The 26740-nt window shown below is 46.5% G+C and overlaps 1 protein-coding gene across 1 annotated transcript in view; it reads right to left on the bottom strand.

Annotated features, from left to right (window-relative positions):
• LOC146833833 (uncharacterized) overlaps positions 1-26466 on the bottom strand; it is a 338179-nt gene extending 311713 nt beyond the window's left edge. The window contains exon 1 of the mRNA XM_085601732.1: positions 26375-26466. The gene's annotated coding sequence lies outside the window, so the exon portion shown is untranslated. The remainder of the gene's footprint in view (positions 1-26374) is intronic.
• Between the last annotated feature and the right edge of the window lie 274 nt (positions 26467-26740).

Raw genomic sequence — 26740 nt, 5'->3', positions numbered from 1 at the left:
TTCAGGGACTGGACTTCGCTGTTGACCATAAGAATAGGACATTGTATAGTTATACTGTGGGCCTTTCTCAATGGTTTACCCAAACTGAGGACTGGGGTTCTTCTGGTCAGGACTGGTGCCCAGACAGTTTCATCGGGGAAGGGCACACTGTTGCGACAAAAGTCCTTTGCAAAGCTTTGTGACAAGGGGCCACCTTGTCTTAGCATGTTTATAAAAGGCCCTTCACATGCTATATATGCTTTGATCTCAATTGAGTCCTTAATAGAATGAAAATGCTTGTTCACGTATACTCAGTAGAGGCTGCTGCCGGGCAATTGCGGTGTGGTGGGCGTTAAAAAAAAATCGGACAAAGAAAAAAAACACTTACCTTTCTGGTGAGTGCTTTCTTTGGTCCTCGTCCTCTTCAGATTGATGAACCAGGAAGCACCCCGGCTCTCAACTCCCCTGACCAATCACAATACTGCAGTGCAGCGTTGTGATTGGTCTGAGCGCCGTGGTTCGGTGCTCAGCCAGGGAATGGGATGCTGGGTATGTTCTCCATCGTGCTGTACAACACAGCCCAGTGAAGATCATGCCAAGTGCGCATGACGGTTTGGCCGGCCTGAGACAGCCGGCCAAACCCTCATGCGCACTTAGGAGACTTTCCCCTTTCCTTCCCCTGCTCAGCGGGAAGGGCAGCCCTGCCTGCACCGGCTTTACATAGCCAATCATAAAAAATAAATTGATAATAACATTATTATCATTTTATTTTCCTTGTGGGGTGATGCTCCTCCGCCTTTAGCAGAGCAGCCGCCACTGAGTATACTAGAACATTTCTGATTCTATGTCAAGACCGAAGGCTCCCATTGTGTAAGTTTTATTAGGAACAATGGGAAACCGATTGCTTACCAGTTTATAGCAGAACCCCTTAAAGACAGAGTCTGTGGACCAGTTAGCCATTCACATTGTCCTACAGCATTACGCCATAGAGTAAGATTTTTAAGCCTTGGCACCTTTGACTGAATCCGCTCTGAAAATGGAGGCATCAATTCCAGCTTCCGTCAATATCCACCTGGCTAAAGTAACCAAAGAAACTGGTGCATATGATCATACGAACGAGATCAAGAGCTCGCCAGAAGGAGAGGATCTACAATCCTTTGTAACATTCCCCTACACCTGTAAGCAAATCACTACACAACGCTTCAAGTCCCAGGAAAAACTAGGCTGAGAAATTTGCCTGGGTGCGGTTTGTCCTCTATGACAAAACAAAGGTGACACCCTAAGGTGCATACAGTGTGACTGCTAGATCCAAGCTCTCACGCCAGACATTTGTCTACTCAAAGCCGGGCACAGAAGCTTGGCCAACTTAACTATAGCTGTTTTCTGGACAAGGCCTTATTGTGAGGCCAAATTTGGAAAAATCTAGGAGCAATGCACTTATCCTAAAGAAATGTATATCAAGGTTGAGTGTGTAACAAATCTAACTCTCTATAGCAACTTAAAAACCAGAAGATGCCGAGCCACCAGGAGATTGGCTGGCGAAATAGCTGAATGATAGGAACTGATCATTCAGCAGGACAGGGCTTCTGCCTCTAGAATCACCAGGAAACTCACCAACAAAGCAACCTCTGGGGAAAGGGATTGCATGAACGGATTAATGGCCGGTTTTGTGGGTTTTAGTCGGAGCGCCCTCTATCTTTATATCTGAGTCCCATTCCTGGCATCCTCCAGGCATTGTTTTAAGAGCCTGAGTGTCCTATGTGCTTGGATCTCTCCTCTGGTGTTAAAAAATGTATGAGAGCAGTTTCCGATTCTAACGAGGTAGCAGGTAAAACCGCAATGAAAGGGAAAGAAGACGTAAGAATCGCATACTTTACCAAGCCGGTGTAGGCTACAGTCTACCGAGGCGCACTCTTGGCTTACAGAAGAACACCAGGGCCTCTAACGTGTCCATGAATGTAGTAATGAATACGAGCCTATCGCACGACTTGCATGAGCTGTTTCCTTGGTAAGTCAACTACCCTGCTCATATCCATTCGCCAAAGAAAGGGCTGGTTCTGTACATGTGAGGCCAGAGGGGGGCGTTGAGGAGAGAGTGCGTCTCAGTGACGTGTCATCTGAACCCCCTTTCTTCCGCCTCTGGCGATGCGTGGAAGCCCCGCGTGCTGTCGGTTTTTAGAGCTTTCTGGAGCGGTGTAGCTCTACTTACCCGTGGAGATGTGCTTCTGTCAGCGGTGTGTGACTCCCCCACGGGAAGGGTGTGCTGACTGTGCAGGACTGGGCCTGCACTCGCGGATGGAAATCCCTACGCCGCAGCCTGTCTCGCCACACAGACCTTGCTACGGTTTGCTCACCGGGGGTGGGGCACCTACCCTGGGGTACGTACGGCCATTCGGCTAGTTCAGGGCTTTCACATATTTGCTCCTCGTAGGCAAAAAAAAATGTCCTCCCCCAGGCTATGTGCTTACGTATTGCATCCTGCAGGTAATACAGCAGTCACCCATATAACACACCCTTCCTTGCCAAATCCGGAAGCGTGCGGTCAGTGGAGGCCAGCAGACATGTTTGACTGGCACGATCTATGAACTGCAGTAGCTGTGTGCTGCAGGGCGTTGCTTGTGTATCCATTCCGCATCTTTGAACGCTATTGTGGTTGAGTATCTGCATATTTTAAGGTTAGTGTTTTGTCGATAAATGTGTGTGCATCGGTTTGGTAACATGAGAAGGGCCCTCACACTTCGGGGTGAGATAACTAGAGTTGGAACAAGAGGTGGCAGATGTAAGGCCTGCTTAACTAATAGATACTTGTATTAGTGAATTTACCAGTCCAGATGTTGAAGTGCTGGAGACGCCCACAGTAGAAACGCAGTTTTTCCCAATTTTATAATAGCGCGAACTCGACCCGAAGGTGCAGCTCTTTACATAAGCACTAATGACATTACACAAGGCCACGTTCTTTTTTTTTTCTCGAGGCACGAGGAGGTTAAGTGATTTGCCCAGAATCACAGGATGTTGAGCCGATGCCGAGATTCACACCTGATTCACACCTGGTTCACCGGTTACAAAGTTGGCAGCTCTGGCTGTGACGCCAGATTGTCCCCCTATCCACCTGATCACATATCTGGTATGAGACCTAAGTGATACTGACAAATAGGAATTGAAAAGTTTGAGGACATGATGTTGTGACTCTTTAGCGGTTTGTCATTCAAGGCATGTCTTATTGCCTGTTCTCACTCAGTGTGTAGTTTAATATCTTCCGTCCAGCAGAGTTAAAGTGTATTAAAAAGCTTTTTTTAAATGTTTTTTTCCGATTCATAACACTACCGTAAAAACATCTAGTGTTGGCAAAGCCAATAGGTCTTGGCTGTAAAAGAATGAGGTATTGGCTTTACCAATGGTTGTTTGAACTTGCTCTAGCTAATGCCAAAATGACTGTTAGTGTGTCATGACACGTTCAGACGAGCCGTCTTGGAATTGGTTTTCTGTTAAAGAAAAGCTATTCCAAGATAGTCTATGCATACATATGAGTGGTGACGGATGCATTGTAAGACACGGGTGCCATTGTGGCATTTTTAATTTGCCATTGCAACATGGCCAACAGCTTGTTTACAATGATAAATAAAAAGCAAAACAGAAAGTGCAGGGAAGCACAATAAATGGATGCAAGCGACCTGGTAGCATATTGCAGCTGCTAGCCTGACCCTTGTAAAAAACAAAACCAAAAAATGTAAAGTGGAGCGTAGGATGTGGAGCCAGGCCGTAGAGCAAGGGACGAGCAGACAGAGGGTGTTAAATGGAGAGGACATGGGGAGGAGTGGGGGCGCTGGATAAAAAGAGGAGCTAGGGAATGGGGGGGGGGAGAGGAAGAAAAAAGAGAGAGAGGATTGTAAAGGAATATGAGGACCAGGGAAAAACATGCAAGAGTCCTTGGATACTTGTCTTTGATATTCATTATCAATAGCATTAATTGTCATCATCGCATTCATGATTTCATGGGGTATGCCACCTCAAGACTGTGGAAAATGACAAGGAAGTATGAGGCTAGCTGACTCCACTCATCAAAGAGCGCAATAAGAGATAACTTACGCAGAATTTTTCTTGACTTTAGCAAGCTCTGTGAGGGGAAGGCAATGTTATCGTAATTACTCTGACAATGACAATTAGGACTAAGAATAATGAAGATTACCAGTAAGGAATTAAAACTTTATCCCTACAACCCATCGTCCTTGTCTCAGTCATTACTTAAAAAGTATACTAATACCACAGTTGCCTTCAAGGCTAATACAAATAAAAGTAATAAATATACAAGAGGCTGCAAATACCACAAGAAATGAATTTATTAGTGAACCAAAAACAAACATTAAAAAAATTCATACAGATTTAAGATAGGATAGAACTCAATACCCCCTGTCCAAAGAACGCCCTTCCGAGCCTGACCACTTAATCGGTAGTGGTTGACAGCGTATGAAGCAAATCAGAAATGGCTACCCTACAAATGCAAAAGTTGGACAGAGAAACCTCCTGAATCTCTGCCCGGGACACAGCCATCTCCCTGGCGGATCAGCCGTAAATATTTACTCAAAGAGGGTTTTCAGACAAAGAATAGGCCAGAGAGATCATAAAATGATTCCATATCCTAGGGGAAATGGAGGTAGCCTTACAACCATGCCCTCAATAATCCAAACGCGCCAAAAAGGTGAGCTGATTTTTGGAAAGATTTGGACCAAGCTAAATAAATCAATATCCCTCCATGACCTCCAAGGAGCGCAATAAAACCTTCTCCTGAGAAGGAGTGGGAAAAATATAGGTAACAACATTTCTTAATTCCTGTGAGCCATGGCTGTACCTTTAGGTAAGGAACTCAATCAAGTTTCAAAATTATAGCATCATCCACATTTCTGAGGAATGGATGCCACACAGAAGAGACCCAACTTCACAAATTCTTTGGGAAAACTTTATGCTACAAGGAAAACGAATTTTGTTGTTAAACATGTAACATCTGCAAAACTGGAGGGCTGAAAAGGAGAGCCCCGAAGAGACTGCAAATCAAGAGGCAAGCACCTAGGATGCGGACGAAGAGATGGATTCACTAAAAATCTGGAAGTAGGCAAACCCTTCAAAATTCTAGCAATACAAATCTCCTCTTCACCAAAAGCTCCTTAAGGCTCACAGAATGCTGCAATTGCTGCCCACTGAATTTTTTAAGTAAATCTGTGAGGTGTATCTGAAACTGACGGATAGAAGAAAGAGAACACCGAACAAGAGACACATGTTTAAATGTACAGCAGGTTTGAATGTTTCCCCAGTGCCTGGAAAATACGTTTATGGTGGTACGGCATCTAGATCTCTGGATGGTATCAGCAAGGTGACTTGGGAGTTTCTGGTCTTTAACCGGCCCTCTCAACCTCCTGACCCACTGAGACAGGTATTGGACGGGAAGAAAAGCTGGGGCCCAAAGAAGAAAGGGAACCAAAGGAATCATGCAAGCTGGAGACAGACCTATAGATTCCAACAGAGGAAACCATCCTCTGAGATTCCAGAGAGGAGGAACTTCTGTAACTTCTGCTGCCTTCCCCTGAATGTGAAGGAGACGAGGAATACAATCAATTGGAGAAAAGATGTGTTTACAGCATCCTTCTAAGGACCCTGGAACAGGAAAACAAAATAAGTATCTGGGGAATTGTGTATTTCATGAGGAGGAAATTGATCTAGAAAGGGTCTCCCCTACCGTTGTCAAATGGACCTGCATGTCTCTGGAGAGAAGGACAGATCTTTTTGAGTAAGAAGATATTCTGCTTAGTCTGTCTGCTTGAAGATTGCTCTGACCTTTAAAATGAACAGCATTCAAGCAAACCAGTTGATGCTCTACCCAGGATCCTAGCTGCATTGCTACCAGGTTGAGAGACCCGGATCGTGTCCCTCTCTGCCAATTTATACAATCCATAGTCACTATATTCTCTGTCTGAATCGTTGATGCTCCTGATGAGGCTAAAAATGGTGTGAAGCCAAAAAACTTCAGATACCTTCCTCTAGTTTGAAGAGAGAAGACTATCTCTTGACCTCTATCTTCTCTGAACAGATGGATCTTGTAGGGTCGCTCCCGATCCTTGAGCTGGTATCTGTACTTAACCACCAATGGATATCCAGGATGAAGAGGTAGACCTCATGCCAGAGAATACAGCTTGAACCACCGTTGAAGAAGCATGGATGGAGAAACAAGCCACTGGAATGAATGAAACTGTTGAAGACCTGCGATACAGGAGTCCAATGCGTGAGTAAATGAATCAACACTGGACGCAGCAGAAGCCTTGCCCAATGATTCAGAAACACACAACACCATCTGACTCTGGACTGTCAACCAGAGATGTACTAGAGTTGTAGGAAGGGATAACCAGACAGAACCATTCTCTATCTTTCTGCCTTTAGTGCCGGAAGGCACATCATTGCCAAATATGATCTGAAATGTTCGCCGATGAAACCACCAGACACAAAACCTGATGGGAGGAATGCTTGCAATAATTCTAACCACTGGCAATCACTTTGGGTAGCATTCCAACCCATCTTTCTTTTGCCCACCATGCCAGATCAGTTTTAACTCAGCCATATGCACATAAATCTTGATCCAACTCCATTAGGAACAGTACAGCCCGAACTGCCAGGCAATGTTGTCCCTGAACTGGAACATAAGCAACCCAAGACCAGTTTCACCCTGATTGGGGCTCATCAGTCAGGCGTAGCATGGTGCCAGTTGCATAGTGAGCATAGGACTAACGTCTGAGCATACCCTTGCCACTTACGGGCAGCACATCAAAGACACAAAAGGCGATGGAAAGAATGTTTGCAATAAGTGTAACCACTGGTAATCGCTCAGGTTAGCATTCCAACCCATCGTTATTTTCCCCACACCATGGCACCTCGATTTTGGCCCAGCCACATGCAAATCAGTCCAGAAGGAACACTCCAGCCTAAACTGCCAGGCCAGGTCCTCGCCAACCTGGAATGCAAGCAACCAAAGACCGGTTCGGTGAGCAGCTCCCACCAGCCATAGATGATTATTTATGTATTGCCACATCAGAGTGGGAGTGTTAGTGACTTGGCTCTGTCACCTAGAAGTATAAATTGGTATACCTTGCTCCGGAGAGAAGCAAGGACGATGACTGGTGCTGAAAATAATACTATATTAAACAGTGGCTAAATAAAGCAAACATTGATAAAGCCTATACGATGCATATGAGGCCCACTGGCAAAGCCAAAAGCACAATTGAGCGTTGCAAAAAGAATGAAAATGGGAGCGGGTAGCTAGTGAGAGCTGTTTACTGCACAAGCGCATACTACAAGTTAAATTCAAGCTATACAGACCAAACAGAACTCTGCGCTCCAGACTTGTACCACTTATTATTATACCACCTTACCATAAGAAATCTGTAGAAGGCACTGCTTTCTCAGTACAAGCTGCCAAGCTCTGGAACTCACTACCAGTCATTATTAGAAACACCCAGGACCTTATCACTTCCCAAGACAGTTGAAAACGTGGCTATTTCCTAGATAACTGCACCACCAGCATCCCGGCAACCGATCCAAGAAAACAATCTTACCTCAAGCGTGATCCTCGGCATAGAACCCAAGAATTGAAAACAACTCAACCAGTGAACTGCTTTCCTTAGGCAGGTAAGAGGTAAGCAAAAAAGGGCTGACCTATGGTTCGCCATGGAATTATACATAGTTATGTACTTCCTTATATACGAGTGAAGGCCCACAGTAGTACTAAAACCATAAAACACAGCAGTTGGCAAAAAATTGTAACTCGTACCTATTAAATCCACGTACGCCGCCAGAGAGTAGAGAAGCAAGATAGCCACTGCATAGAATGGTTCTGCCGGTCAAGGAATCAGTCCTTCATTTATCCACCCTCTGAAGGCTCAAGACACGCATCCCACTGGCTGCCCGGCATCATAACTCTGCCCACGAGCCACCTGGCCCGCTGTTCTCCGCTGAGGAGCAGCAAATGAAGGGAATTATGTGCGACTCCTTTGTCACTGATTTGCATCCTGGTTGGGTCTCGTGTGGGTTGCAGAATGTAGGTCTCCTGGGGAAGGGGTGGCACTCCAGTCTTCCTCCAGCAGCAGAGGGTGGCCCGGCCAGCCCCTGCTGTCAGCATTTGGAGCAGCTGACCCCGGCTCGCAGTGGACTGGCTTGGCGGGTAAGATGGCTGCGATCAGCCACGTGGCTTGAAAGGGGAGTCCTTATCTCTGTGCTGCTGCACAGATGACGTGGGCCTGGGTCGCAGGAGGGGGTGGAGTGCGGCCACTGACGGTGTCTGGGCTTGAATGCATGGATGCTTGAGACTTTTGGGCCCTGACTGGGAATGCTACAACTACTAAGCTGAGCATAAAGCATTGAACATTATTGCACGCGCCCCTTCAGGAGTTACAGCTCTTGCTGCATGACAGTATACACTCCAGAGGCCTCAGGGAATCGACTCTCAGGTGCTCTTTGCCACCCAACTGAACTCGGGGACTGCCAGCACCTCGGAGTAAGAGCAGCGGTTGAGTGGAGGGCGGTGAAGACAGACCCCCAAAGGCACAAATCAAAAAAGGAGGGAGGAAGAAGCAGAGGTCCATTAAGCTACCAAACGGTACTTGTTATCAATCAGAAATAAATCTTTATTGAGAGAAGAGTAAATAGGATAGGGAAAAGACTAAAAAACAAAATGTACACCGTTTTGTTGTTGATGCACGGCTGATGCAGTCTCCTTCCTACATCTGGTGTGGGACTGTCATGCAGTACCTTAACTCTGATCACTGACACTATCTCCAGGGATCACTGCTGGTGGCCCTCTTGGGTTATGTTAAAGATGTTCCACCCAGAGACAGGCACCTGACTGCAATGCTGCTGAGCCAGACCAAGCACAGTCACCATTCACTGGGGCCAAGCCCCCAGGTCTAAAATGCTGGCTATGGGAGGCGGCTTATTGTCAGGTGTGGCTGGAGGCTTACTGGAAATCGATGCCGCTGAGCTCTCGCCATAAGGATATTTGGTCCCCTCGATCACTTGCCTTTCCACACTCTCGGAGACTGGAGCTCCAGGGCCTGATGGTGAAATTCACAAAACGTTGTTTTGCTATGATTGTCATATTCTGCGGCTTGCTCCAAACCCTGGGGGGCTGCCCGCTCACATAAGAGTACTGATATCTTTTGTTTGCATATATCTACTAACATACCAGGGACTGTTATCACTGTGCTTTAATGTATATTAAGCTACCCATCCCTTTGCCATGTGTCTTGTGGTGGTGCTATAGAATTTTAATATTTTGGAATGTGATGCCCTTTTCATCCCTTTTTGTGCTTTTTCTTTGTATGATAAAATGCAAAAACCCCAACATAACTCATATCTGCTATGAGGGTCCATCACAAGCACAGTACAGCCCATCATTAACAGGCATGGAATGACTGCAGAGATCTGTCACACACTACTGGACAATTTTGGTGGACTTTAATGCAAATAGCTATACTATCATCGCACATAGCACTCAAATATGGAATGATAATTAAAAAAAATGTCCATCCCAACTTAGCTCTCCACTGCTCTCTCCCTCCAACCATGCCAGCTCAGGACCACAGAACTAAACACACAATCACAGATTGGACAACCCAGTGCAGTAGTCAGATAAACACACTGTATCACATGAAATATCATGAAGGGTCCTGCAGAGCTGTTCACAGCTACCATCATACTGAAAACCATAAAACTGTGCGTCTGTCTCTTGCACAGCATCATTCAAAATGCTGCTGCATGCTGTGTCCCATATCATGATAACCCCTCCTCGGTGGTCATGACACATGACATGGAAACACTTGCCACATAGGATAAAAGTAAAGACAACATCCTTCCAATCACACATCCTATAGCGTGCTCCTCATACAGGCAACCGCTTTAGCGCCTCACATAGGGGTAGTAAGCGCTATGTAAATGCTGCAGTACAATACAGTGCACTTGGTACAAATGTGGGCACTGAAAAAAAAAGACATTCATGAAACACAGTGGGCATATAAAGAGGGCCGCGTTGTACATGCACATGTCCTCATGCATCTGCTCCAAGCCTTGTTTGCTGGAGTGCCAATCTTCAACAGCTAGCCATTTGTTCACAATATATGTGTGCCATGCCCCTAGTGTTGATTTGAGGCTACAAAGCCACGCTCAAAAGTGAACTCTTAATATGTGCATAAAATATAGAAACACTCCACAGCTGTGTGTAGTGTTTACTGTTAAGCTGTCTTTCTACTACATGAATAAATCTTCTGGAATCCCCAGCGTTGTGTGTGTATTTCCCACACTGTGGATGGCCATTGATGGCTCAGCGGGGTTATCGGAGGTGGGTGCACTGTAAGTTCAGCAATGGCTCTCACCTGTTGCCAAGGACCAGTCAACAGTTATGTTATGTTAAAAGTATTTATCAAGCGCACGTTCACCGGACAGTTTCTTGGCGCTGAAGTGGTAAGTAAGGCAGCAGCAGAGGGGAGAAGCCTAGTTGTCATATGCCTGGGAAAACAACCAGGTCTTCAGCTGTTTCCTGAATAGTGCAAAGGAGGTGACAGACCTCAACTCCACAGGGAGCGAATTCCAGAACTGGGGGGCTAAAACTGTAAATCGGGAGCCACCATATTTCTTGCGTTTAAAAGTGGGAGTGACTAACAGATTCAGATAGAAAGATCGCAGGTTACGAGTGGGGGCATAACGTAGAATCTTAGAAGAGATGAAGGCTGGACAGTTGCTGTGGAGAGCTTTGAAAATAGTACATCCCAACTTAAATACACAACGCTTGGCCACTGGGAGCCAATGGAGGCTTTTCATCAGTGGCCTGACGTGATGCCATTTAGGTTGGTGAAAAATCAGTCTAGCAGCCTGATTCTGGACTAGCTGAAGGTGTCCGAGTTGGTAAGCCAGGATGCCTACATAAAGTGAGTTGGCATAGTCCAGGCAGGAGATGACCAAAGACAAAATAACTAAGGTCAGGGCTTCCCGAAACAGAAATCTGCTGATCTTCTTTATTCTACGCAGTTGAAAAAAACCAGCAGAGACCACCGAGCTGATCTGAGCCTTCATGGACGGATCGTTGCTTAGCACTATGCCCAAGCTTTTGGCTGAACTGACCGGTAGGGGAGGGTTGCCCAGGATAGAAGGCCAAATGTTGGAGTTCCATGGATTAGCAAAACCGCCAGTGAGGATAAGCTCCGTTTTATCAGGATTGAGCTTCAATTGATTTTCGTTCATCCATTCACTTATGAAGATCATAGTATCTTGAAAGTGAGACACTGAGGATGGAGAGAGATTGATGTTGAAGACCAATTGAAGATCATCAGCGTAATTATATGTCTCAACTTTCCTTTCTCAGAAGGAGGAGATTAAAGGAAGAAGATACAAATTGAAAAGAAGCGGAGAAAGGGAGGAGCCCTGGGGAACCCCACAGGTCAATTCCATTTTCTTAGAGGAGAAGTTGGCAAGACTTACCAATTGAAACCGGTTACTGAGGAAGGAGGAGAGCCACTTCAGAGCCAGACCCTGGATCCTGGCGTTGCTGACACGGTCAATCAGGATGTTATGATCGACCGTGTCAAAAGCTGCTGACAAATCCAGGAGAACCAGGGCCTGGGTAAGGACTTACGTCAGTCACAGCAGATGAAATACAGTTTTAGCGCTACTCATTCCGTGATTTGTTCACCACAAGACCTTGAGAATGCAGCACCCAGAACCTAAGAGCACCTGCAGCTGGGGCGTGGAGATGCGCTTCTCTTGTTGGGACATCATTCGTCTTGTGTAACCCTTCCGCCTCCACGTGAAATGATTATCCGGAAACTGACAGTAAAAGAGGCAAACTGCCATCATTTACAATTATAACAAGCCAAACACCAAACTGTAGTCTTGTGGGCAGAGGTCAAATGTGAATGTAGCTGGCAAAAAACAAAAGCTTAATTGCATTGTAAATGCATTATAGGGCGCTTACTTCCCTTGATGAGGCATGGAAGCGCTATGCTATGGGAATGACCGATTGCCCATTTTAGTCAAAATTGTGCTGCGGACTGATCCAAGTTGTAGTTGGCACATAGGCAAAAAATAACTGAAGGGAGTTGACCCAAAACCCCTCTAGATACACTCATTGCTTAAGTATTCTTTTTATTGCAAGACCCTGGCATTCAGTTAAAGTCACTCCAGATCAAAACCCTGATATTGCCCTTACCCCCAAAGGCTACAGAAGATTTGCAGTATATTGTACGCCTCGGTCTTCGAGCGGATAGCATCACCAGATGATGCCTGTAAACTGGTGTGTAAATGAGCATTGATAGTCACACTCCAAAGCAAATCATTCTGGTCTTGTTCGCATGCCTTTGTCCCGGGCCCAGTGCCGGATTAAACCTTGTGGAGACCCCTAGGCAGTCAAAATATGGCCCCCCCACACACAAATTATCTCTTAATATCCGATGCACCGGATTTGTTTTTTACTTTACATACTAACAGCTGCTTGAAGATGAGCTTTTAAGAGACAAGCTGTTATGTGAATCTGATGTCTCTGGTTTATGTACTTTAAGTTGTTAATGGGTACATTACATTAATCCAGTGTTTTCTCTATAGAGTCTTTAATGTAAAATTTTTGTTTCTCTGAGTTGATTAATTTCTTTCTGTCTTTCCATCTTTTGGAAACAATATTCAAGAAAGCTTGATTGTAATTTTCTTTCAAGATCAAATCAATATTATTTTGATGCATTGTCGCGGGGCCCATAGGCCGGTTCCGACTTTGCCTATTTGGTAATCCGGAACTAGCCCTGGCGTCCAGATCATGACCTTGCTTGAAACCACTTCATTACGAGCGGTAGGGGCAGGCTTAGAGCCGCAAGGTGCAGGCATGTCTATAAAATAAAATATTTCCTCTTTTAAACTTATAAATAAGGCTCACTGTTTTCCGTTTTTACTGAATTTTGCAGATAAATACAGACAGAAAACATTAATTTTCTTGTCTGTATTTATTTTAAATGTGGATAAAAACGGAAATTGGGTTGCTTTTTAAGTCATTCTAAATACTGTCTGCCATGACTGCCAGGCCAATAGCTGTGTGGATTGATAGATAAGGGAGTTAAAAAAGAAAGGAATTTCAGTGATGTGATTTCAAAGCAGTAGATATGCACAAGGTTGATACTGAGATTTGAAATATCTTCATATAAGTACACTGATTTACCTTCTGCGGGTGTTCACAGCACTGAAACCTGGCAGATATTCAAGCATGAGTCCATATTTATCTGTTAAATAAATGTGGAAATACACTAATTTCAGCTTAATTATTCCACAAACCCCAAATAAATATGGATAAATACAATAAAATTAGCAAAAAATAAATATGGATAAATACAGATGGAAATGGCAAAAAATAAATATCATAAATCCGGGAGCCCTACTTATAAATGAAGCAAAATTCCATGGATAACAGCGGACTGCAGGAGAGCGCACTCCCATAATGCATTTCCTCTGCCATCAGCCCCTTTTGCTATGACCTACATGCCTAAATTATGCACGTAGGTCGTAGCAAAAGGGATGCTTTCTTACAGCTCAGTACATTGGCACTGTGTGAAACCTGAATCTGATTAGTAGGCATGCACACTTCCCCCTTCTGATCACTACCACCCTAAACAACAACTCAACTTTCCCACCAGCACTTCCACCACCACCTTGCCATCCACCCCACTCCCAACCCCTCTTTAGTTCAGTAAACAGAAAAAATCTGAGGCCGTGCTTTGCTAAGATAGCGCCCTTCTTGCTACTCCTCCTCTCTCCCCACGGTTTTCCCTTTAACCTTTTTTAAGTGCTGTATTTAACATGGCGCACCGCATAATTTTTAAGAAATAAATAACAAAATTGGTGCAATTGCTCAGCATTTTTAAAGGAGGTTGTGGCCCATTTTCACAGCTGATGTGGCCCACTTGCACCATTGGGACACCATTGCACTGCCCACTGTCTTCAGTGCCTGCACCAGGCCCGCTTGGAAGCAATATTGATACTTACTCTCCCAATTTCACATGGTCTATCTCTTATAAAAATGTATAGGGCACATTTCTAGCCTTAATGTTTTTCAACCTGCACCTTCAAGTAAATTCTGATAATGTAAATCAGGAAGGTGTACATTTCACAATCACTTGCTATAGACGGGCGCCCTCAAAAGTTATCAAAAACAATGCGTGCCTCTTTTTAAATTTCCATTTATTCCATTTACTACATTGTCTATTAGTCAACAAGTCCTGTGCAAAGAGTTCAGACCTTCCAAACACTGGATTAGATGAGCCTACATTGCACAGGCACTTCCTTCTTTGGTCAATGTGAAAGGCTGCATCCATTTTTAAAAGCCAGTTTAAGCACTTAAGAAAAGTATGCTAGGTAGCTCACTAGGTTGAGCACAACAGCCTCAATCCACATCATAGCCAACTCATCCCTTCATCCTTCTGGGGTTGAAAACATGTGTGCCATGCAGCTTCGATCTATTTAAAGTGCAGACTGCTTGCTGCAATTTGCTTCTTTTGTGGGCATAAAGAACAGCACTCCTCGACATTTCAGCACCGTTGTTAAGAGGATTAGATTTTCTGGTTCAAGGGGTTGGAGGACCGGAACCAGAAGCCTGCAACACTGACGAAATATATAGAATAAAAAAGGGGAGAGAGGAGCGTTTAAGTGATGACTCTTCCGTTAAAGTGTGATACTCTATACATGATCCGGATGCTCACTGGAGACTGTGCAACGCACACTTTTGTTTTTAAAGGGTGCATGAAACCAGTGACGGGTAGTGTGAGTGACGCAGCACGCTTAGGACCACTTACTATTTATTTGCATTGTTTTGTTCGCTGCAGAGCATCACAGATCTCACGTTAATGTCTCACTATTTATTTTCATAAGTAAGGTGCTCCCCTCGAATGAATTGCCTATTTAGACACTAATTAGAATTGAGAGGCCCTGGTAAGGAGTGTGAGCGAGAAGGAGGGGGAAGGGACGGGACAAAGGGATTTGACTAGATATTTTATGCAGCAAGGCCCTGGTGACCTTAGAATTAAATGAATTGTAAAAAAGCAGGTTAAAGGGAAGCTCAATACGCCTCTCTGAAATTAGGCGCCCTGGACCCAGCTCACCCAAGTCAAAAGCTGGCCCTGGCCATGTCAATCTGTAGGTGCACGCATGCATGTTTGTGCAAAGTTGTGCAAGGCGAGACCTATTGGTTTTGCCAATGCTTGTTTCAAGAAGTAGTCACCATTCTGTTCAGGTGGGACCCTTACAGTCAGCTTTCTTTCTTGTGAATATTATTTTTTATTTTATCCTCACACAAAGCCCTTTTCTTGCTGTTGCTTTCATGAGCTATCAGCTTTTCCATTCTAATAGCAACTTTCTCTGAAGGACATAGTTTCCGATTAGGCTTGAGCCCAACCACCGATCTCCCACCTGGTTCAATTTAGGCTGGCTGGCAAATGAAAGGAACAGTCCGAGAACAAAGGCAGTCCAAAATGTGCATGACATGTTGATTGCGACAGCAGTATTAAGCCACCGGGTGCTCTCACTGTTGCACTGAGCAGCCTAGTGATGTTTGCTTTCATGTTCATCTGCTTGCAATACCTCTGCAGGGGTTGCAGGGATATTGAAAAGTAAGGGCCCTATTCACAAAGGTAAATTTCCACATACACATTTACTAATCTGTAAATCTATCACCACACCAAGTACTGACTTTACACTTTTTTGATATTCACCATTTCTGAGTGTAAAGTTACTCCTGAGTGCACACTTATTGGTCCTCCTGGAACAGAATTTGAGAGTGTATCGTTGCTACTTGTAACATTTCACACACAGGCAGAAGTCTCCGCCACTGGGTTGAAGACTTACCCTTGGTAAAGAATCTGCAAATGTATTAAAGTTTATTAAACTTTTAAACAATAATAACATCATCTTATTATAAAAGATGAATGGAAATAATTGTATATATTTACTTTAAATCTAGAATTAATGAAATAAAATGTTACAGCACATAAAATTGTGTATTAAATAATGAATTCGATAAAGTATATTTATTTAATTTAAAAAGTATCTGTAAAGAATAAATGTAAGAGCAAACCCACCTCCTTTTATAAATGTAATAACTGAAATGGATAGAGTTATTTCTAACTATTAATATTTTTTTTCAAAAGTGTTTCAGTTTATTATAATGTTTTTATTAGAAGTTTATTTTTGATTTTTTGATAATATAATAATAATTTTTCAAATTAAACAAAAGTTCTATATTAATGTTTTCAAGTCAAAACAATTGAATTTTTTAACATTAGTCCCAATGGGGGGGGGGGGGTGCTATTTTAAGTCTCTGTCTCCATTATTTTCTAGGGGAATATGTTAAGTGCCTGTGGATGGCCATGTGTGGTGCTTGACAGACTTCAAGGATGTCTGGATCATGTTTACAACTGTTTTGGGATCTTTTTGGCTGCAGTGAATTTAGGAGTGCAGTTTGAGAATAGCAATGAGCTGACTCATGAGGAGAAGGGTGTTTTGTTTTGTATGCCCCTCCATAAACCCCCCCACGCTGCTCACTAAATCCCTTCCATTTAGGTGTAAGCATGCCCCATTTTCTAGCCACTCCCCCACCCTTCCACACTTACTACTAAAATGTGGACCTAAATCTGTGGAGATCTGCAAACTCGTGGTGAAGATCTTTGCTCAGGGAAGATGGAAAATGCTCTGCCGGAGGTCTTGGCGCGTTTGTTTGTGAATAGCATTTTGTAGTTCATAAGTAGCAGTACTGTAGTACTATTAAAAATACTACAAAATACATTTTGTAAATAGACCCCTATGTGAGCCTGACTTGTCTCTGTTATTCAGTAGTGACAGATAGCTAGATGGTTGGTGTCTCTGCTTCTCATACCTCCGCTGGTGGCTATATATGCTGCATATTTCAATTTAGCCACTAGACGGTGCTGTGCAATCACGGCACTAATGTCCTGAGTCCTATGAGAGCTGATGCCTTATCTAAATCACAAAACAGGTAAGTGCTTAGTGCTGGATTGGAATACAAACTGGCCCTGACAAAAATCTTCAAACCAGCCACGCATGGCAGGATATTTAGAGAAGCATAGTGAAATTGGGGCTTTCATAACTTGGTCATAGCAGCCCATCCAGCTAATAAGCCCCTTAGGTTGCGTCCTACCGAAAAAACAACACAGAATGCCATATAGGTCAGTGAACAAGGCTCTATTTGTGCTGACATATTGCTACTGTCAAAGTCACCTTTATCCCCCTCCGGATGTGTCGCAGGTCCTGCCTGCACCGCTTCAGCAACTACCTCATCTCCTAATCAGGATTGCAATTACATCAGGCCATCTTGCCCGACCAGGCTGTTGTGTTATGCCTGTGACGCAACAGGCACACCACGTAGGGTCATATGACCCAGCTATAATAAATGGGTGATGCTCGTGCGTAAGTCCAGTTAGGCGTATGACGAGAGTAGCCCCTAAAGCACATTCCTGACTCCTGTGTTCATTGTACCCCTACGCCACCCTAATCACCTCAAACACCCCACTCGTGAGGTCGCCTGACATCGTGGCCCTCACGACACAACAACTGGCGACGAGGGTGGGCGTGCTCCACTCTCGTATCGAGTGGCGGCCGCGAGGGCCTCTCACCTGCCCTGTGGTGCACGTGCCACGGTGCGCTGGAGCCCGGGAGTGCGGTGACCAGTGAAGCGCATCGGCGTGATTCCTGCAGAGGCAGCGGTGTGGCGATTCCAGTGCCCGGACTGCCGACGTCCAGGGAGGTAAGCCACTGCAGTCTTAACGCCATGAGGGAACACTGCTGCGTGTGGGCCACTCTGACATAGAGCAGCTGCGGCGCACACCCCTGCACACGCGCTACTCTGGAGCAGCCGCGCAGCAACGTGCTCAGTGCCCTCGCGGCTAAATCTGGCAGTCTCCCCCAGCACCTCTCATCATGGCGTGAGTGCAGCTGCGAGGGGGAAAGGAGGAGAAAGTCACGGCGCGCTGTGAGGGCCAACAAACAGTGCCTGCAGCAGGTGTAGACTCTATGCCAGCAGAGTCTCCTACACCCAAGTGAAACATAGAGAGAGCCCAGTGGGGACTGTACAGGGGAGCATACAAGGAAGTCTCCATCAAACAAGAAAATAAAAGTGAAATACACAGTGAGCCCAGTGGGGACAGCACAGGGGAGCATGCAAGAAGAGCAGGGTGCAGAGCTGGGAGCACCAGAAGGGCCAGAGTCCAGAAAAGGAGACACAACACTGATAGCAAGAGTGTGACTTCCCAAGGGTATCTGGAGTGAGACATCATAAGGCAACAGAGGATCACCATGTCCATAATCCCCCCGATAGAGCCCTTTATAGTGGAAGGCTCCCCGTCTTCACTTGCCCCAAAGTGGAAAGACTGGGTGGAACGGCTACTTATATTCTTCAAGGCCACCAAGACGCTCACAGAAGCCACGCCAAAAACTCACCACACACTGATAAACGCTCTCAACGGTTATTTTGAGCCAATGGCTAATCAGGACTATGAACGGTTCATATTCCGGCAAGTGCGCCAACTCCCTGAAGAATCCCTCGACACAATTCCATGCCCGCCTCAAGAACCTGGCGTCCACATGCGGTTTCCGCGACGAAACGGAAGAGATCAGGGGGCAGATTATTCAAGGTTGTGCGTCTGCCAAGCTCCGCAAAAGAATTCAGGAGGAATCTGTAAAGCCACTGGTGGACATACTAACATAGGGGCGTACCAAGGAATTATCCAAGGCCCGGGCGGCTCACATGGAAGCAGCTCTCCAGTCCCCAGTCAAGACGGAACCGGTGAATGTCGTGACGGCCAAGCCCAAGAACCGATGGAACAAAAAAGACACGGGAACGGCATTCACGGGGCAGACGAAAACCTGCGAGTACTGCGGAGGACCACCTCACAAAGCAGCGGACTGTCCAGCCAAGGGGAAAAGGTGCTCCGGATGTGGGCGATTTACCCATTTCGAAAAGGTCTGTAGATCGAAGAGATATCGGAAACCTCGACAAGTGGTGAACATGGTCCCGGAAGAAGAAAAGGGACCCAGCGACATGGATGATGACGATGAGGAGAAACGCATGGTACACAAGGTACACATGATTGGAACGGCCATCCGGAAGGCACAGCGGCTGCGCCAATGCAACATCCAGGTGGGCCCTCAGGACGTCCTAGCCGTGGTAGACACAGGCACCACCATCAACATCATGGCCTCTGCCTTGTACGAGACCCTGAAGCTGGTGCCGCCACTAAGCCACACGGCCATCACCGTGTTTGCGTATGGCCAAGACACCCCCCTGAAGATGCAAGGTAAATTCAAGACTTCCATATCCCATGGCACCCATTCTATCACTACCAACGTGTACGTCACGGAGGATGGACAGGACAAGCTATTAGGCTGCCGGGCCGCAGGACACTTGGGAGTCGTGAAGTTTGCGTTTGGGGTGCACCAGGAATCGGTCCAGCATATCCTGAAGGAATTTGTGAATGTATTTGAGGGGATCGGGAAGTTTAAAGGCAAAGAGGTGCATCTCCACATCGACCCCACGGTACAAACCTGTAGCCTTGCGCCACCGGCGGATAGCGTTCCACCTGCGTTCTCTAGTTGAGGAAGAACTGAAGAAGCTAGTAGCAGCCGGCATTATTGAAAAGGTGACGGGACCCACCCCGTGGGTTTTCCCAATCGTCGTCACCAGAAAACCCAGGCAACCAGGCGCAGTTAGAATCTGTGTGGAAATGAGGCTACCGAATGCCGCCATCAAGAGGGAACGTCACATCACCCCGACCATAGATGACCTCATAGGGGAAATGGCAGGAGCCTGTTCATTCTCCAAGTTGGACCTGAGATCTGGGTATCATCAGTTAGTACTGGATAACGCTTCCCGTAACATAACCACATTCTCAACTCATGTGGGCCTCCGGAGGTACACCCGCCTGAGCTTCGGTGTATCGAGTGCGGCGGAAGTCTTCCAGAACATAATACATGAATTGATTATGGACATACCAGGAGTCATCAATCTCAGTGATGACATTATGGTACACGCCAAGACTATCCCTGAACATCATTCACGACTGACCCAGGTGCTTCGCCGAATACAAGACGCTGGACTCACCCTCTACCACGAGAAGTGCGAATTTCTAAAGAATAAGCTACAGTTCTTCGGATACACCTTCTCTGCTGAAGGAGTAAATCCCGACCCTGAAAAGGTTCGTGACATTAGGGACGCTGCTGCCCCCACCAACGTCACCGAGGTCCGCAGTTTCCTCGGAATGGTGAACTATTGCGGGCGTTTAATTCGTGACCTCACGACACTTACTCAGCCGCTGAGGGAGCTCATGAAGGACTCAACGCCGTGGAAGTGGGACAGAGAGCAAGCCAAGGCCTTCAGGGACATCAAGGAGGCGCTTTCGGAGGCGACCACACTAGCGTTCTTCGATCCCTGGAAAATGACACAGATTGCCGTGGACGCCGGTCCGACAGGGCTTGGGGCCGTGCTACTACAACGACGAGGCCTGGAAGAAGATTGGGCTCCGGTAGCGTTTGCCAGCCGATCCCTCACGGACACGGAGCAGAGGTACACTCAAATAGAGAAGGAGGCCATCGCCATACACTGGAGGTGCCATCACTTTCATCTCTATGTGTACGGCAAGCCGTTTGTGGTGGCGACTGACCACAAACCTCTGGTGGCTCTCTTCTCGGGGACATCCACCAAACCGCCCCCCCGGATTGAGAAATGGATGTTGCAGCTACAAAATTACAACTGTCGGGTGGACTATCAGCCAGGGTCCAGGAATCTGGCGGACTATCTCTCGCGGCATCCGAGAGCAGCTACGGAGCAGGAGCAAGAAGATGCCGCCGACACCGAGGAATATGTGAGGTATATCACAGCCCGGTCGTGCCCCCTCCCCCTCTCTATGGATGACCTGCAAAAAGAGACGGAGAAGAATGACTGCCTACAACGGGCCAAGGTGGCTCTGAAGCATGGCCACTGGCACAGAGCCAAAGAGGAGTGCAAAATCCTGACTGTAGAGGCCCAGTGGATAATGGACAGTTTATACCATGTCCCGGAGGAGCTCCCAGAGGACACATCAGGATGCCTACTGAGGGGACACCGACTGGTCATCCTGATGGCCCTCACTGCCAGGGTCGTTCAGCTACCTCACATCGGGCACTACGGCATGGTCAAGACCAAGTCGCGGCTCCGGACCAAGGTCTGGTTTCCCCTCATGGATGAGCTGGTAGAGGCCACGGTTCGCTCCTGCCCGTTATGCCAAGCAACTGGAGATGCTCCTCGTCTGGCTCCCATAATTGCAGAACCAAGACCTCACTCGCCCTCGTCATGTGTTAGCTTAGACTTTGGCAGCCTGCCTGATGGCCAACACCTGCTCGTAGCCATTGACGACCACTCCAAGTACCCTGAGGTCGAAATTATAACATCACTCAGTGCTGCTGAAGTGATTCCCAAACTTGAAAAAATCATGGTGACCCATGGCCTCATCCAGGAGCTGAGAACAGACAATGGACCCCCTTTTCAAGGGCAGGAACTGGCAACCTACCTCGTTGCGTTGAGCATCCGACACCTGAGGATTACCCCAAGATGGCCCCCAGCTAATGGGGAAGTAGAAAGGTTCATGCAAACTCTGAATAAGGTAATACGCATTGCCCATGACAAAGGTCAGTTCATAGAACTCGCCATCTTCACGTTTTTACGGAGCTACCGTCAAACACCACACACCACCACCAGAGAGGCTCCGGCACATTTGCTCATGGGAAGAGTAGTCACTGACTCAATACCACATCACCCCCAGTGACCCCCTGAGGGGCCTGACAACGCTCGAGTGGATACCCGACGTCTCCGGGCCCATGCTCAAGTCAGTCAAAGGCGGCGTGCGCAACCCAGGCAGCTTGCGAAAGGGGACTTGGTGCTACTAAAGAACCGGGTGACCCGCGGTAAATTCTGGTTGCCCTATGAAAAGAGTCCATGGACTGTTCTAGACGTGAAGGGTACCCGAGTCATTATGACGTGAGGAAGAGAGCCTGTGACCAGAAATGTGTCATTTTTCAAGAAGTACCAGCTAGTGTCATCACAACCAGAGACGGCCCCGGCGGATCGTGACCATCGTGCTGTGGCACCTGCAGAGGCGAGTAGGGACATGAGCCCTGAAACATCACAAGCAGGGAATCCGGGTGACGTTCCTAGCAGTGTACTGACTCAGGATGATGGACCCATGGATGAGACCTCTGGAAAAGAGCCCAGCGGCTGTGGGAGTGACCAGAGTGCTGTGCAGGCTGTTGTGGCGGTCAGAGAGTCCCTGGGGCGTGGCAGAGCCTAGTACCGCCTGCGAGAAAATCCTGAGCCTAGTCGTCATCTGAGAGACTATTTCACGTAAGACTGTTCTCAATTACATGTTTGAAATGTTACTCAAGTTGAGCTAGTAAGTATTGTCATTGTCAACAATGCTTTGGTACTAAGGTTGCGAGCTAGTGTTTTGTTTCATGTTTGTTGGGGAGGAGTGTTGTGTTGTGCCTGTGACGCAACAGGCACGCCACGTAGGGTCATGTGACCCAGCCATAATAAATGGGTGATGCTCGTGCGTAAGGCCAGTTAGGCGTACGACGAGAGTAGCCCCTAAAGCACATTCCTGACTTCTGTCTTCATTGTACCCCTAGGCCGCCCTAATCACGTCAAACACCCCACTCGTGAGGTTGCGTGTCATCGTGGCCCTCACAACACAGGCCTGAAGCTCATTTGGCGCATCAATAAAAACACACATTATTCCTGTCATTTGCGTCTATTGCAGCATATAAAACATATTGTGTCACACGCCTCCACAAAGGCCCAAAGCTTGGAACCACCTTCCCCTGGACCTCAGGACCCTTTCATCGCTCCGGTAATTCGGGAAAGGACTCGGGACCTGGCTGTTCGAATGAACCGATCACCATGCAGCAGAGAGCAACTCCAGCGCCTCGAGACCTTCATGGGTAATTTGCAGCGCTTCATAAATGATTTACTGATTGACTGCTGGGCTGGTCTTTTAAGTGGCCCGTGGTTGGGCAGTACAGGCATATGTTTAAATCATTCAATGCATAGGAATTAACATGTCACATTTTAACCCCAGCAGAGCAGTGAGAATCTCTCTGCTGACAGCTGGTGATGCAGTCATCCCACGACCCCTCCTGCCCATCACATCAGTGCACCTCCCCACACCCAGCACTGAGGAAGTGACACAGGTGATCTTCACAATATGGTTCTAATGGATGGCGTCCATTTAAGAACAACGCCAGCTGGCCCTGTCCCCTAAGGTGGAATAGTGCCGCCTTGTGACTCACCCCAAGAGAGCTGGACTTTGAGACAGGTCAGACTGAGCACACATTTTGCAATAAATATTTAATGATGGTATAAAGCACCCCACGATGGCAACAGCCAAAAGTAGCCCATACATATGTTAGAGGTCAACTCTTTACACATAACTAAATGTTTGGTTTGTTATTGATAGAGTTTAACCTTCTGTAAGAGCTCCCAACCTGGGTAGGTAATAAAACGGATGCAAATGAAATGTCAATTATTATAGACTCCTACGCTTTCCTGATTGTGGGTGGGTACACAGTCATTTTTATCCGTCTTGTCCACTAGACATCACATGCACTGTCTATTCCAAGACTATTGTTAGCTTACCGTGGACTACTGGACATGGAGCCCGCACATTGCTTCCCATTAGTGGGTCTCATTGCATTACAGGAAAAGAGCAGGAATACGTCGTATTTATCACAATACGGCGCATTCCTGCCTTTTCCCAGCGCTGGCGCACAATGCACTGCATAGCGCCAATGCTGGCACCCTTGCACCATTGTGTAAGGGTGCCTATGATGCTTGCAGGATTCTTTTTGTGCAGTAAGGGGCAACTTCCTGCACATAAACAATCCCCACAGGCATTTTCCTCTATGTGTGCTGCAGAATGCAGCATACATAGAAAGAGGAAGTAACAAGGAGAAATAAAGATATTTCTCCTCGTTACGCCTCCTCTGGGAAGGTGTTGCATTTTGGTGCATTCCCAGGTCTACCAGTAATGGTAAATCTGGGAATGCTTCAAAACCCATTGGTGTTGCATGGGAACACTCATGCAACACCCACGCAACGCCCATGGAATGCCTCCCTAGCACAGAGTAACACAATACAGTGATTTGCGCTGCGTTACGCCTGATTTATTAAGCCATTCAGGGTCACACAAAGTAGCCATGCGTGGCTCGGTAAATCGCATTTTGCGGTTGCATTGCGCATGCGCCATGTTGCATGGTGCAAAAGCAATGCAACCCCTTGATAAATAGGGACCTCAGTATAGTACTCCGAAAGCAGCCGTGCAGTGTGCTGAACAAGCTCAAAGTAGTGTGGCTAGTATACGGTGATCCAATCCAGGTCACTCCTGTCAAAAGTGATTTATCACAGACTTCACAAGTAAAGTGATTCACCACACCCTTCACAGGTAAAGTGATTCACCACACCCTTCACAGGTAAAGTGATTCATCACACCCTTCACAGGTAAAGTGAGTCATCACACCCCCACAGGCTCCTTATTCCTTTATACTCTTTCATATTATGCTTTCTTTTTATTGGCAGAAAAGGAAAAGGTATGATCTACTTCATCTCCCCTTTGGCTGATATGACATTGAGGTAGCTCGGAAAAACTTCATCCAGCCCTGCTAGCAGTAACCACATTCACCCCACTTTGAAGTGTTTTCCCTAAAGTGCTGCACTGAATCATCAGTTCTTAAACAAGCAATGCCAAAGCCATCAGGTCTGACCTAAACTGAAAGTGCCTCTTCATTAATTGGTGAGTTTAGGCACTCAATCACTCATCTGTGTACTGTGCATTCATCCTTGCTCTTATTCATTCATTTATTCAGACTCATTCTTGCATTCACCCACATTTCTAGTACTACACACACAAACTCACAAATCAAGAAAGAGACACTTTAGTTATAAGCCAGACTTATTGACATTGCCAATATAGTCTCTTCTTTGTTCATTTATTTCCTTTCAACCAATCAATCAATCAATCAGGGGGATTATAAGCGCACTACTCACCCGTGAGGGTCTCAAGGTGCTGCGGGCGTGGGGGGCTGTTTTAGCAGATCCTGTCAGTCGAAGAGCCAGGTCTTCAGAGTCTTCCTGAAGGTGTTAAGGGAAAGGGCGTTTCGGATGTCAGTGGGGAGCTCATTCCAGGTCTTGGCTGCGATGTAGGAGAAGGATTTTCCCCCTGCTCTGGCTCTGTGGATGCGTGGGGTCTCGGCGAGGATGGCAGAATGGACGTTTTTTATTTGGGTACGTGGAGAGTGATTCTGTTGTTTAGGTATTGGGGACCGGTGTTGTGTAGGCATTTGTAGGCGTGGGTGAGTATCTTGAAGGATACCCTTTTCTGCACGGGGAGCCAGTGGAGCTTGCGTAGGTGTCGGCTGATCTGTTCGTGTCGAGGGATACCGAGGACGAGTCTGGCAGCGGTGTTCTGTATCGTCTGGAGCTTGCGGAGTAGGGACTTGTTGATGCCGGCGTAGAGGGGGTTTCCGTAATCCATCCTGCTGGTAATGAGTGCATGGGTGACTGTCTTCTTTGCCTCTGGGGGGATCCATTTGAAGGTTTTACGGAGGATGCGAAGGGTGTTGTAGCAGCTGGAGGCGACGGTGTTGATCTGTCGTTTCATGGAGAGGGAGGAGTCGAGTATGAAGCCACCGTTTTTTGCGTAGTTCGTGGGGCTCAGGGGGGTGCCGAGGGCGGGGGGCCACCAGGTGTTGTTCCATGCTGATGGGGTGGTTCCTTCTATTATAACTTAGTCTTCTCACTATTTCCAGTTCAGTCCTGGCGACTCTTATCACTGAGCCCTAGACAGGTACCCTGCTTCCATGAGCATTTGGTAGGGGTTAGGATAGCCATTGGGACCCTGAGGGACAGAGGGGATAAATCCCCCCAGATTTTGGAATGGGGATGAAGGGGACAATTCCCCCCTACATTTTTAAGTGCAAACTAATATTTAAACAGTAGAAGAACATCTTACCAAAGTCTCCTTTGAAGCTCTGCAACTTGCAGAGCAAATTCTGTGGGGTCCCTATGAGCTCTTTATTATTTAGTTGCAGTCAGTGAGGTTTTGACCCTGTCTAAAAATCGGTTGGATTGTCAAGCAAGGGAAGCCAGCAGAGAAAGGCAAGGCAGAAAATGCTATTTTATGTTAATGTTACTTCTGGCGCCGCTGACGGAGAACATTTTTAGGAGAGGTTCAACACCTCAATAAATGAAATTAATTTATTAGCAAAAAATAAATAGGTCTCAGAGCCCCCACAGAGTTACCTTCTTAGGTTACAGCTCTTCAAGAAGAGGCATGTGATGTGCTGCATGATGTCAGACAGGCATGTTCTGCAACTGTGTTTGATGTTCAGTATCTGTGGAAACATTCCAACACAAAAACACACTTTTGAATCTTAGGAGTACGTGCATTTATGTGTGTGTGTGTGTGTGTAGTGTCAGTTTTATTTAAGGTATGTTAATTGTTTGTACTGAGCTCAATATACTACCACTCATTGAATTACATAAATTGAATAACCAAACACAAAGCATTGACATTTGGTGTTAAACAGAAGAGAGAAGGATGTAACCCCCTGTATCATTTTCCTTAACCATCCCGTTTGAGAGCACATTGAAATACTTCAGGATAGT

The sequence above is a fragment of the Triturus cristatus genome, chromosome 4_2 (assembly GCF_964204655.1).
Source record: "Triturus cristatus chromosome 4_2, aTriCri1.1, whole genome shotgun sequence".
NCBI classification, from domain to species: Eukaryota; Metazoa; Chordata; class Amphibia; order Caudata; family Salamandridae; genus Triturus; species Triturus cristatus.
This window is presented reverse-complemented; position numbering and strand designations above follow the sequence as displayed.